Source organism: Tiliqua scincoides, chromosome 7 (assembly GCF_035046505.1).
Source record: "Tiliqua scincoides isolate rTilSci1 chromosome 7, rTilSci1.hap2, whole genome shotgun sequence".
NCBI classification, from domain to species: domain Eukaryota; kingdom Metazoa; phylum Chordata; class Lepidosauria; order Squamata; family Scincidae; genus Tiliqua; species Tiliqua scincoides.
In genome coordinates, this window is record NC_089827.1 from 17,250,102 (window position 1) to 17,261,058 (window position 10,957).

The 10,957-nt window shown below is 42.4% G+C and overlaps 1 pseudogene; it reads right to left on the minus strand.

Annotated features, from left to right (window-relative positions):
- Positions 1-6,278: 6,278 nt before the first annotated feature.
- On the minus strand, positions 6,279-6,395 carry LOC136657841 (5S ribosomal RNA; annotated as a pseudogene).
- Between the last annotated feature and the right edge of the window lie 4,562 nt (positions 6,396-10,957).

Here is a 10,957-nt window from a genome sequence, read left to right on the forward strand (position 1 = left end):
TGGCTTGAGCTCTGAGGGCACCCCCTCCGTCCTCCAATCACTCTAAAAAGAAAACCTTCACACTGTGTGGAATGTGTAAAGCAAAGATGGGCTAAGAAAAACACAACAAAACAGAACAAGAATTGCCTTTCCTGCAGTAGCTGCTGAACTGAGACTCTCTGGCTCATGATTTTATGTAAATATGACCAGTGGTTTGCCCTTCACACATCTTTGGCAACTCTCAAATAAAAAAATTTCCATTGGTCCATTAGTTAGATTTCCTATTACCGTAGCAGATGCTCCTAAAGCCATTCAACTGAATTTCTGCTGCTGGTGTTGTGTTGCAGCGAGGCCGACATGGTTGTTTGATTAAAGAAAGCTTTAGCAGCAAAAATTCACAAAGCTACCTTTTTTTTTTTGTTGTTCCTGGCCAAACAGCACAAGGTAATGCTTCGGGCCAATGCGCAATGATTGCTGATTCCATGACCTGGGCACATTTGTTTCGATCACAACCAATTCGCTATGAAATTAACAATTGCTGTGTGTGGGCTCTCACTCTGGAAAGGGATATATGGGTGGAATGGCACGTTCTCAGCCTGTAGTTTCTGTACCGTACTTCACAAGGAATTTCATTGGCAATGAAGGATATATATATATAAATAATGGATGAAGAAGGGTGACAGGGCTCGAGCACTTGGGGGTTGACAGATTATCTTGCGGCGTATTACAATTAGATATGCTTCAGTGTCACGTCATTTATTCAGCTGGTAAGGGTGCATAACTCTTAGATCCATTTGGAGTTAAATTTATTAAGAGCCCCCTAGTCTTGTCCTTTCAAAATTTGGAATTGATTTTTGAACATCCTTAACAGCTTTCTAAATCACTATGCTCTCCGTACATGCGTACTTTTTTCTTTAGAACTGCCATTTTATTAATGTGTCGGTGCTAGACAAATTTGATTTGGTGTTATTCCAGATGTGCTTTCACGTTCAAGTTTATTTGTAAGAGACAGATCCTTTGTCACTAACCTGGTCCCCAAACCAAATGGGCTTTTGGAAATGTTGATACAGAAATGTGGGGAACAGGCCTTAATTATACAGTCGCTTATAAAACGACTGAATACTAATTCACACATTCAGTAATAATGGCTTGAGAACGATGATACGGAAGCCTATACATAACATGACTTGGCAGGCTGCTTGTGTCGGAAGCGGCTCTCTGCACAGTTCCAGCACATTTCTCCAAGTTATCACAACCCTTTTATTATAAGTGGCTGTGTGTGATAAGCCACATGGGTGGTTTACCCATGCAGATGGCTTGAAATCTGGAACAGCTTCCTCATGGTGTTTCCAAGCAGCTACAATGCAATTTATTGCATGTGTAAATCAGACCTCAGACTGCAATCCTCAGCATAATCATAAGACCCATTCAACTCCATAGGATTTCAGAGTCCATGTGCTTAGGATTCGATTGCCAGTCAATTTAAAATGAGGGGACCCTATTCCTTGGTAGTGCTGTAATAATACCCAGGTAGACAATAATTCTGGCTGCAATCCTAAAGCCACATTCTTCTGTATAAGTGTACATACGATTGCATTGTTCTGTTGCATGGTAGGTATTTTGGGCAAGTGTATGAAGCTTACAGCAAGTACAGTGTGCCCAAAAAGTGATCCCAAATAGCAAGGAAAAGACATGCCAGTGTCTTAGCTAAGGTATCTGCTACCTGGGGCCAAAGAAGATTTTGTAGTGAACCCATAATGAAATCAAACTTAGGGCGCAATCCCAACCCCTTATGTCAGTGCTTTCTAGCACTGACATAAGGACAATGCAGCTCTGAGGTAAGGGAACAAACATTCCCTTACTTTGAGGAGGCCTCCGTGAGTGCCACTCAACTGCAGGATGCAGCACACATCCCACTGGCACCGCTATGCCAGTGCTGGAAAGCACTGACATAAGGGGTTAGGATTGCGCCCTTAGGCTGCAATCCTATGCACACTTACCTGGGAATAAGCCTCATTGAATTCAGCAGGAGTTACTTCTGAGTAGACAGACATAGGATTGCAGCTGTCATTTATTAAGTAAGTAAATAAAAAGTTTTCTGGTTAATTGGCCATACCTTTAGATAGAATACATATATTCCAATGTGGTTTGTTCATTGCGTTCAGAATTAAATTACCTTTCCAATAATATATAACACAGTGGCATTATTTATACTTACCAAGGTTTTCATAATTAAAACATTTTCTGGTTAATTGGCCATAACTTTTGATAGAATTTGAATATTCCAATGGGGTTAGTTTAATTGCATTCAGCATTAAATTATATTTCCAGTGATATATAGCATGATGAAATTATTCATACTTTCCAAGTTTATCACTATGTTGGCACTAGTGTCAAGCTCAGTTTGTTGCCTCCCCCTTCAAAGCTTGTTGCCTGGTGCAATTGCTAACCCCTGCACCCCTTTAGGTATGCTACTAAAACAGATTGGTATTCCTTCATCTAGCACCTTCCTTCATCTAGACCCAAAACAATTGTGGTGTTTTGAACTTCAAATGCAAAACTTCTCAAACAATTGTTATGGCCTGACAACAACCTTTTGGTTATACTTAGGGTGCAATCCTGACCCACTTTCCAGCACCAACATAAGGGCAATGCAGCTCCTAGGTAAGGAAACAAACATTTCCTTACTTTGAGGAGGCCTCTGTGAGTGCCCCCCAACTGCAGGATGCAGTTCATGTTCCATTGGCACAGCTATGCCAGTGCTGGAAAGTGGGTTAGGATTTGGGCCGTAATGATTTACATTTATCTGCATTGCAGTGAGACAAATTTTACACCTTTCTACCCATGATAAATGTACTTCTAAAATATACACCTATAGTACCAAATAAAACTAATGTGAAGCAACATCTTGGTATTGTGATTTAAAAAAAAAATCAACTAGGTACCTCCTGATAGTGAACTGGGTGTCATGAAGTATCAATATTTCAGTTTTGAAATTTCTGTTATATTAGAAATCACAATTTCTAACTATTTATGAGGTTTGGAACAGCATTCTCTAGAAATTGAAGTAGAGGGACAAACCTTCCGCTTGATTTGTAGTAATTGACTCTAGAGTGATACAGATATAATGCAAGTGATCTCTTAACCATGGCTCAAAGAATGGTAAAGGACTACAGAAATAGCTATCCTCTTCCCATGATAATGTGATTTTTTCACTAGTGTTAAGGGCATAGGGGGAATTCATGTTGGAGATTGTTGATGTTATATCAGCACTAAGCCTGTGTAATTATTGCAAGTACAGGCAATCGGCATTATCTATGGGGATTCCATTCTTGGAACCCCTGTGGATAAGGATATCCACAGATGTTCAAATCCATGGATTTTGGGGGCCAATTGAAGTCTCCAGAAGTGATGGAGGCTGTGCTCCCCTCTCCTCCAGAGGGTGTTCTGAGCCCTGCAGAGGCCATGCACATCTGCCTGTGTCCTCTGTGGGCCGTTTACGCTGAAAAATGCTACTTCTGGGTTTTTTTCATAGAACCGGATGTGACTTTTTATGCCTTGTAAGGCATTCTGAGGCCTAGGGAGGGCTTCCCAGGGCCTTAGAATGCCTTATAAGGCATAAAAATGTCTCTTCTGGCTTTATGAAAAACTGGAAGTAACTTTTTTTCAACCTAAATGGCCATTCCAACACCCGCAGATGCAGAAGGCGGTCAAGTGCTGCCTCTCCAGAGCTCCAAACACCCTCCAGAGGCAAGGGAAGCACAACTCCCCTCACCTCTGAAGGGTCTAGGTCTGCCCACCCACTGGTTCGGAGGGACCCGCAGATAAGGAAATCCATGGGTTCCGAATTTCAGCATAACATGGGTGAACCTGTGCCTTGCAAATTATGATTAATATTTCCTTTTTTTGGCAAAGTAAAAACAAGTCATTCCTGATGCTGATCCCAGGATACATTAATGGAGTTGTATGTTTGTGTATGCACATATCATTTAATCAGTTAGCATCTTGGAAGAAATGAGTTATCTGATCTGAATAGTTCTTGACGGTAGCAATAGTGCCGTTTGCATGTAGGAAAACTTCAGAAACCAGCAGACATTGTCATCTGACTGTTCCTCTCTCGTCCACTCCCCGCCCACACACAGTTCTAGACATGTGCCAGGTAACAAACATATTAGTCACTCTCAGGCTTGTTCCTTGTTCCTCAGATAAGGAGTTAGTAAGTTTTTGGGGGGTTGAATTACACAAGCATCACAGCTGATCTAAGCCAACAAGCTTTCAGAAGATAGTCCCATTCGTGTAAAAGATGATGATAATTGATGAACGACCCGCTTGCCAGACCCTGACAGGCTTGTTGCCTGGCCTTTGCACTCTGCCAGTTCAAGCCTTACAAGTGTGAAATAGCCAATTACTAGAATACCTATTGGAAGTAATAGACCAATGAGCAAATTGCTACTGTGGGACGACATTATGGGTAGTGTCGATGGAAGGAGGCCAAGATAAAGTTCTTCTCTCAGCAGCTGCTCCTACCACAGCTTGATAATATTATTGGATGGCCAACTGATCAGAGTAAGGAAATTCCCCATTCGAACTGCAAGTGTTCTGCTTTGTATTGACTTAAAGTTTATGATGCATGTTACCATCGTGTTACCCAGGTCCTAATTTGCAGAAATAAATCCTCCTCTTAAAAGGTAGTTAAATAGGTAATAGGGATAGTCACGGCCATAGATTTTGTGCAAAAGCATTAAATACAATTTTTGCTTGGAATGAAAAGTCATATAGTGTGCTGAGTGTTAATACTTGGCAGCCATTTGCTATTGACAGAACAATTTATCTTGATAAAGGACAGTGAAAAATTCCAATCTATTCACTGACATCACATTATCAGCAGTAATATATGACTGCATCTAAATATAAGGTTGAGTTTCTGATACAGCTGAGGGGTTTTCTGGTAATTTTCCTGTAAATATATTGTGTACTGGACAATGAAAAAGTGCTGCTTTTACCCTGTAATTGGATGACCTATTTTTATGTGAGATTTAAAGTTTTAGTGTGTTTAATGGAATAGACCACAATGTTTTCCTTTTTGGAAGTCCGTTGCTTTTGGTAAGATTTTTTAGCAATAAAATGAGCATTACCAGATTTGACAGAGCATAAATAGAAGGGGGGAAAAAGTAGATGCTGAAAATGAAATTGGACGAAAGAGCTGTGAGTTCACATTTGTAGTAGTGTGGACAGTGTAAACGATCACCTTCAATGAAATGTATGGTCGATATTGCACTTTCATGTATTTGACTCTTTATCCAGAGAATGAACTTTATTGAAAAGGAAAGGAATAATAATAATAAACTTTATTTATACCCTGCCCTTCTCCCCAAAGGGACCCAGATGGGACCTTGATATCTACACGAGGGTTCCATTCTCAGACCACCCCCACACATACTGAAAACCATGGATAAGCACAACTGTGGTTTTCAGTCCCTTAAAACCTCCTAAAGCGAATGGATCTGGGCTTTTCCAGGCTTCAAAATGCTTTAAAAGGTATAAAAACATTACTTCAAAGTAGCTTTTTTTTTTTAAAACCTTAAGGGCCATTCTGAAGCCTGCAGAGGCCATGAGGAGACACACCTGGCCTCAGCAGGCTTCAGAAAGCCCTCCAGAGGTGACCAGAGTGCAGCTCCAGTCGCCTTTGAAGGATTCAGATTGGGCCACATCTGGCTCAGTGTTGGTCTGGGGGACCTGTGTTGAGTCAAATTCACAGATGTAAAATCTGTGGATAAGCAGGCTCAACCTGTATAGCTTTCTGGTCTTGCAAAGTTAGCACAAAGCCAGAAGTGTGAAAATGAGAGACAAAAAAATGTGGTACTGCATTGCATGGAGTTTCACGTGTGCATAAAGTTTCATTTTTCCCCCCTGTATAATGAGAGAGGGAGAGAGAAATTTGTATGTACAGTTTTATAAAAATGTATCATGGTTCACAGACTCCCTCTGGCTTAATTCTCAGAAGTCCTGTATTATTTCAGTGTGCAAATGGATTTGCATGATAAAAGGCTCATCCATACACAAAACATCTCTGCATATAGAAAACTAGCATGTTAGAAGTCTAAGCTAGAACCCTGCTAAATGACATATTGTTTTCTATGTAGATCAGTGATTTTCAACCTTTTTCATCTCACAGCACACTAGCAAGGCACTAAAATGGTCAAGACAAACCATCATTTTTTTTGACAATTGACAAGGCACACTGGAGGGTTCACATCCCCCGTGGTTGGCAACCTTCAGTCTCAAAAGACTATGGTATAAGCCTACAGCACCCGGTATTCCCAGGCGGTCTCCCATCCAAGTACTAACCAGGCCTGACCCTGCTTAGCTTCCGAGATCAGACAAGATCAGGCATGTGCAGGGTAATGGCCCTATTAATAAATGACTCTCTCCCAAGTTCCTGTGGCACACCTGGGAACTATTTGCGGCACACAAGTGTGCCACGGCACAGTGGTTTAAAATGGCTGATGTAGAGGTTTGGGTTTGGTTTGGTTTTTAAAGTGAAGTAGCATCCATCTTACAAGCCTCTTTCTGCAGCCCTGATGTAATTTATCACCTCTGTGAGGACTAGACTTTAGTCAACTTTCCAATAATTCCCAAAGTTTAATGTACTTTTCCTAGTTGCTGCTTCCCACTGAGATTACACTTGCAATGATCTTTCCACTGAAACTACAAGAATGAACTTATTTTCTTGATAAGAACAGTCAAGTTGGACCCCACCAGTGCATGTATATGTGATTATTAAGAGCCAGATGAAATCAAAACCTCTGTTAAAAACAAAAAAACATAAACAAATCATGTGTCCAGTATCACTTAAGCATGAATTTAAGCATGCACTTAAGCATGGACCCAAACACCTACATTCCATTCCTGAAATACAGAAAAGGAAAATCTTCTAAACCAGTGAATATTTTATGAATGAAGTTAGTAGTGTAATGAATTTAAACATTGAAAGTTACCTGAATTTGCTCTACTACATAAAATTTTTCCTTTGATTTTACTGCTGTAATCAGTCAGTGCCTGTTGCACAAGGTGCTCTGTCAGTGTGCTGAGTGGGGTGTGGAGGGGGATGGCAGATTGGGTTCCTGAAAGGTGTGGGATCAGTGGCGATGGTGCTACCAATATCCTAACCCAGCAGTTCCCAAAATTTAGGGAGGTGTGGCCTCCCTGAGTGGTTGCAGGGGGGGAACAGTGTTGATGGCATTTTCAAGATCACGTCACCAAGAAAAAGGGGGTTTCTCACTTTGTTGTTGTTCTCGCTTTGTGGGGGTTGTTTTGGCCCTCAGAGGGTGTGGGGAGCCTGCAGCCCTTTCTGCGGTGTGGGCCTCCCTATGCCTCAAACACAGAATCACAGTGACAAAAACAGGAAGTGGGTCGCGATCACATCAGGGAGCCGTTCTGAGTTGTGGGGAGGCCCACAGAGGGGGCTGCAGGCTCCCCACACCCTCCAGAGGGACAGCGCAACCCCCTGTAAGTGAGAAACCCCCTTTAAGCACTGGCTGTGCAATCACTGCCATCGCTGTAACATTGCCACCTCCTTAAGGGGGTAGAGACCTTTTCAATGAGGGGCAGAGAGGATAGAACTGGGCTGCAAGTGTGTTGTAGATTTCATAGCATCAGGCTAGAGACTTGTTTTGGTTTGCTCGAAGTTGAAAGCTTGCATTGTACTGAAGAGATCGTGATGCTTAGAAAGGAGAGTAGACAATCTACCATTAATGAATTCAACAAATATATATATATATATATATATATATATATATATATATATATATATATATATATATATAAGGAGAAAGCCTTTGCTTCCTGTTACATATAAATTCTTTTATGTAATTTTCCGTGTAGAAAGAAGCAGATCTAAACCAACCATCAAGAGCCTGGATTGTATTCAAGTGCTTTTTTATTTTCTTTTTTGTATTTGAAGCTAAGTGGAACTGAGTCGCTGTGCCGCTGAATGTCTGTTTCTCTTGAACTTGCCACTAAATAGAAAAGCAGCATGCCACTCAGTCTCTGAAAAGACTATAGACAAGGTTGTCTTCAAAAGATACACGCCCTAGCCTCATGGATTATTGCATTGCTAAAAGGGGACCTTATTGCTTGCTTTGAAAATATGTTGCAGAGCTGGGATGCCTAATCTGAACACCTGAGCCCCCAAGACTTCTCTCAGCCATGGTTCCCACTTCTTATTAGGTAATTCTGCCGAGAATTCTCCCAAATGACTTCAAAATAATCCACACTGTTTGTAGTTGTCGTTATAGTAATTGAGGAACCAGCAAGAAAAGATTTTCAAAGTCTCTGCTTTAAGACCAAACCTGCAACACAAAGTTGTTGAGTGTTCGGACATCTCCAGGAGCAAGTTGTGCGGCAGTTAGCACATCACCGTCACAGACATTGTGCAGAGACAGTCATCAGAAATGGCAGCTTCTTTGTGGGAACTGCCATTCTCTAAATCTTGGATAGGTGCCCTTAGGAGGGGTTTTGCTGCTGTCTAACATTGTATTCTGGCAATGGTGATTTCTGGCAGCAGATGTATACACTTCCTTTTCCTTCTCTGACTGAGGTACCAAATGTTTTGTGCTTATCCCATGGTCTGTGTGAAGTTGAATGAACCTCCCTGCAAGGGAGGGCACCAGGATGAGGTCTCTTGTTATCTGGTGTGCTCCCTGGGGCATTTGGTGGGCCGCTGTGAGATACAGGAAGCTGGACTAGATGGGCCTATGGCCTGATCCAGTGGGGCTGTTCTTATGTTCTTATGTTAAGTGAGATGTGTCTTCATCCTATTTGTTTTTTAAACCTTCTTGTACTTGCTTTTTTCTTCCTCACTTGCATTATTTGAGCTCGGTTGAGAAAAAGTGCAAGGCAATGTTTCTCAAATTGCAGGTCAGGACCCACTAGGTGGGTCACGAGCCAATTTCAGGTGGGTCCCCATTCATTTCAATGTGTATTTTATTTTTAATATTAGACTTGATACTACCATGGAATGTTACTGATCTGGAGAAATATTACAGATCTGTACTTTTAACAGGCCACTATGTACATGCTTTTAATAATTATAGTCAGTGGCGCTTACTCCTGGGTAAGTGTGAATAGGATTGCAGCCTTTGGGACATTTGGGGACTTTTTTTTAACAGAGCAGCAGCTGCTTGGGAGAGTTAGGAGGGTTCTTCATTTTAAATAAATTTTTAAACTTATACTTACTGTAAACTTTTAATGTACTTACTTGATTGATTTGACTTAGAGCCCAATCCTGAGGTCCGCAGCACGGCTCTGCACCGCTGACCTCGTTCGCAAATGTGCCATAGGGTAATTTTGCGGGGCTCACCACCGGGCTCCCACCGGAGCTAACTCAGCTCCGGTCGACGCTGGGCTAGCGTGCGGTAATCACCCGGGTTCCGCAGCTCTGTGGTCTCCTGGACTGCTGGGCTGCGGAACAGGAGGCGGGGCGTGGCTGGGGGCGTGGGGGAGGCGTTCCAGGGAGGTGGAGGCCAGCGGGAGGCGTGGCCGGGGGCAGGCTGGAGGCGTGTCGGGGGAGAGTTAGGCGGAGAGTGAGGAGGATCCGCGGAGTCGAGCTCTGCAGGATCCAAGGTGCTCGTGCAGGGCTGCGCGCCCTACACAAGCGCCTTTACTTTAGTGCTGACCTTTTGGTCACCACTAAAGTGAGTAGCCCCATTGCGGGGCTGCTTCCCTTACTCGGGGCAAGGGGATGAACGGTAACAAGGGAGGCACAGGTTCCGGCAGCAGCCCTCCACGGAGCCACTGGACCTGGGCGCTGTGGGCAGCTCAGGATTGGACTGCCCGTCATATTGGGGGGTGTTAAAACTTTTCCTGCTAGACGATGTTTCTTCTGGCCATGACATCACTTCCAGGTTAATGACATTACTTCTGGTGGTTCTCCACAGATTGTCATTCTAAACAGTGGGTCCCAGGACTGAAAAGTTTGAGAACCACTGGACTGTAAGGGATGGAGAGGGACACAAACTGCAGAGAAGAAACTTATGCATAGGGGAGGGTGTAGCACTTTTCATTTTGAAATTGAAACACCCCCCCCCCACACACACACACATTTTATATGTAGACTGGGTTTAAGCAACTGCACATGACTTTGTCCTATCTATTTTGGTCCTAAACATTTTGCATGGAGCAAATAATTATCTGTTTCTCTGTTGCTTATGATGGAGGATTCTGTGTAACTAATAATCTTTACTTTTCCATAACTGTGGTTGCAATCCTAGCCACGCTTCCCTTGGAGTAAGCCCGATTGACTATAATGGGACTAACGTCTGAGTAGACAGGCATAGGATTGGGCTCTCAGTCTATTAAAATTGTGATTTGAAAAAGCTGCCCTTATATACAGTCAAAATAATTTTGTTCGAAAGTAAAGGCAGGGGTGGGATGGTTTAAAGCTTATCAGTGTATTTAGATCCAAATTAGGTGTCTCAGCTGGCCATATGCACACTATTGATACAATTCCTTTGCAGGGTCCCTTGATTTCTTTGCTAGTTGAAAAGTGTACCTGTTAGCAACCCACCATTAATTTACAAAATTGGGGATGAGAAAGTGAAATTCCATCTTGAAAGCTGAAATGCACTTCTCCCTATTTCACCCACGGACTTTATTAATTCAACTTCATGAGACTTTTGGTCCAAGACCAATGCTACTTCAGCCAACTCTGTTCATCTGAGGTGAGATTTCTATGGGGCATAAGCAATCCCTTTTCCAAGAAGGTTTCCTATGGAGGTGGTAGTGTGGGACCACTCACTTATTTTCATGTGTCATGGTTGCATATTTACATTTCAGAAAGTGAGTTTGTGTATTTGTCCAGATCATGTGCTAAGTTGTAATTGGCAACATGCCTCCTAAGAATGTTCTTAATCTAACATCTTGGTTATTTTTCACTTCTGTGACATTTTCTTTATGGCATTTTTTGCACTTAAATCTC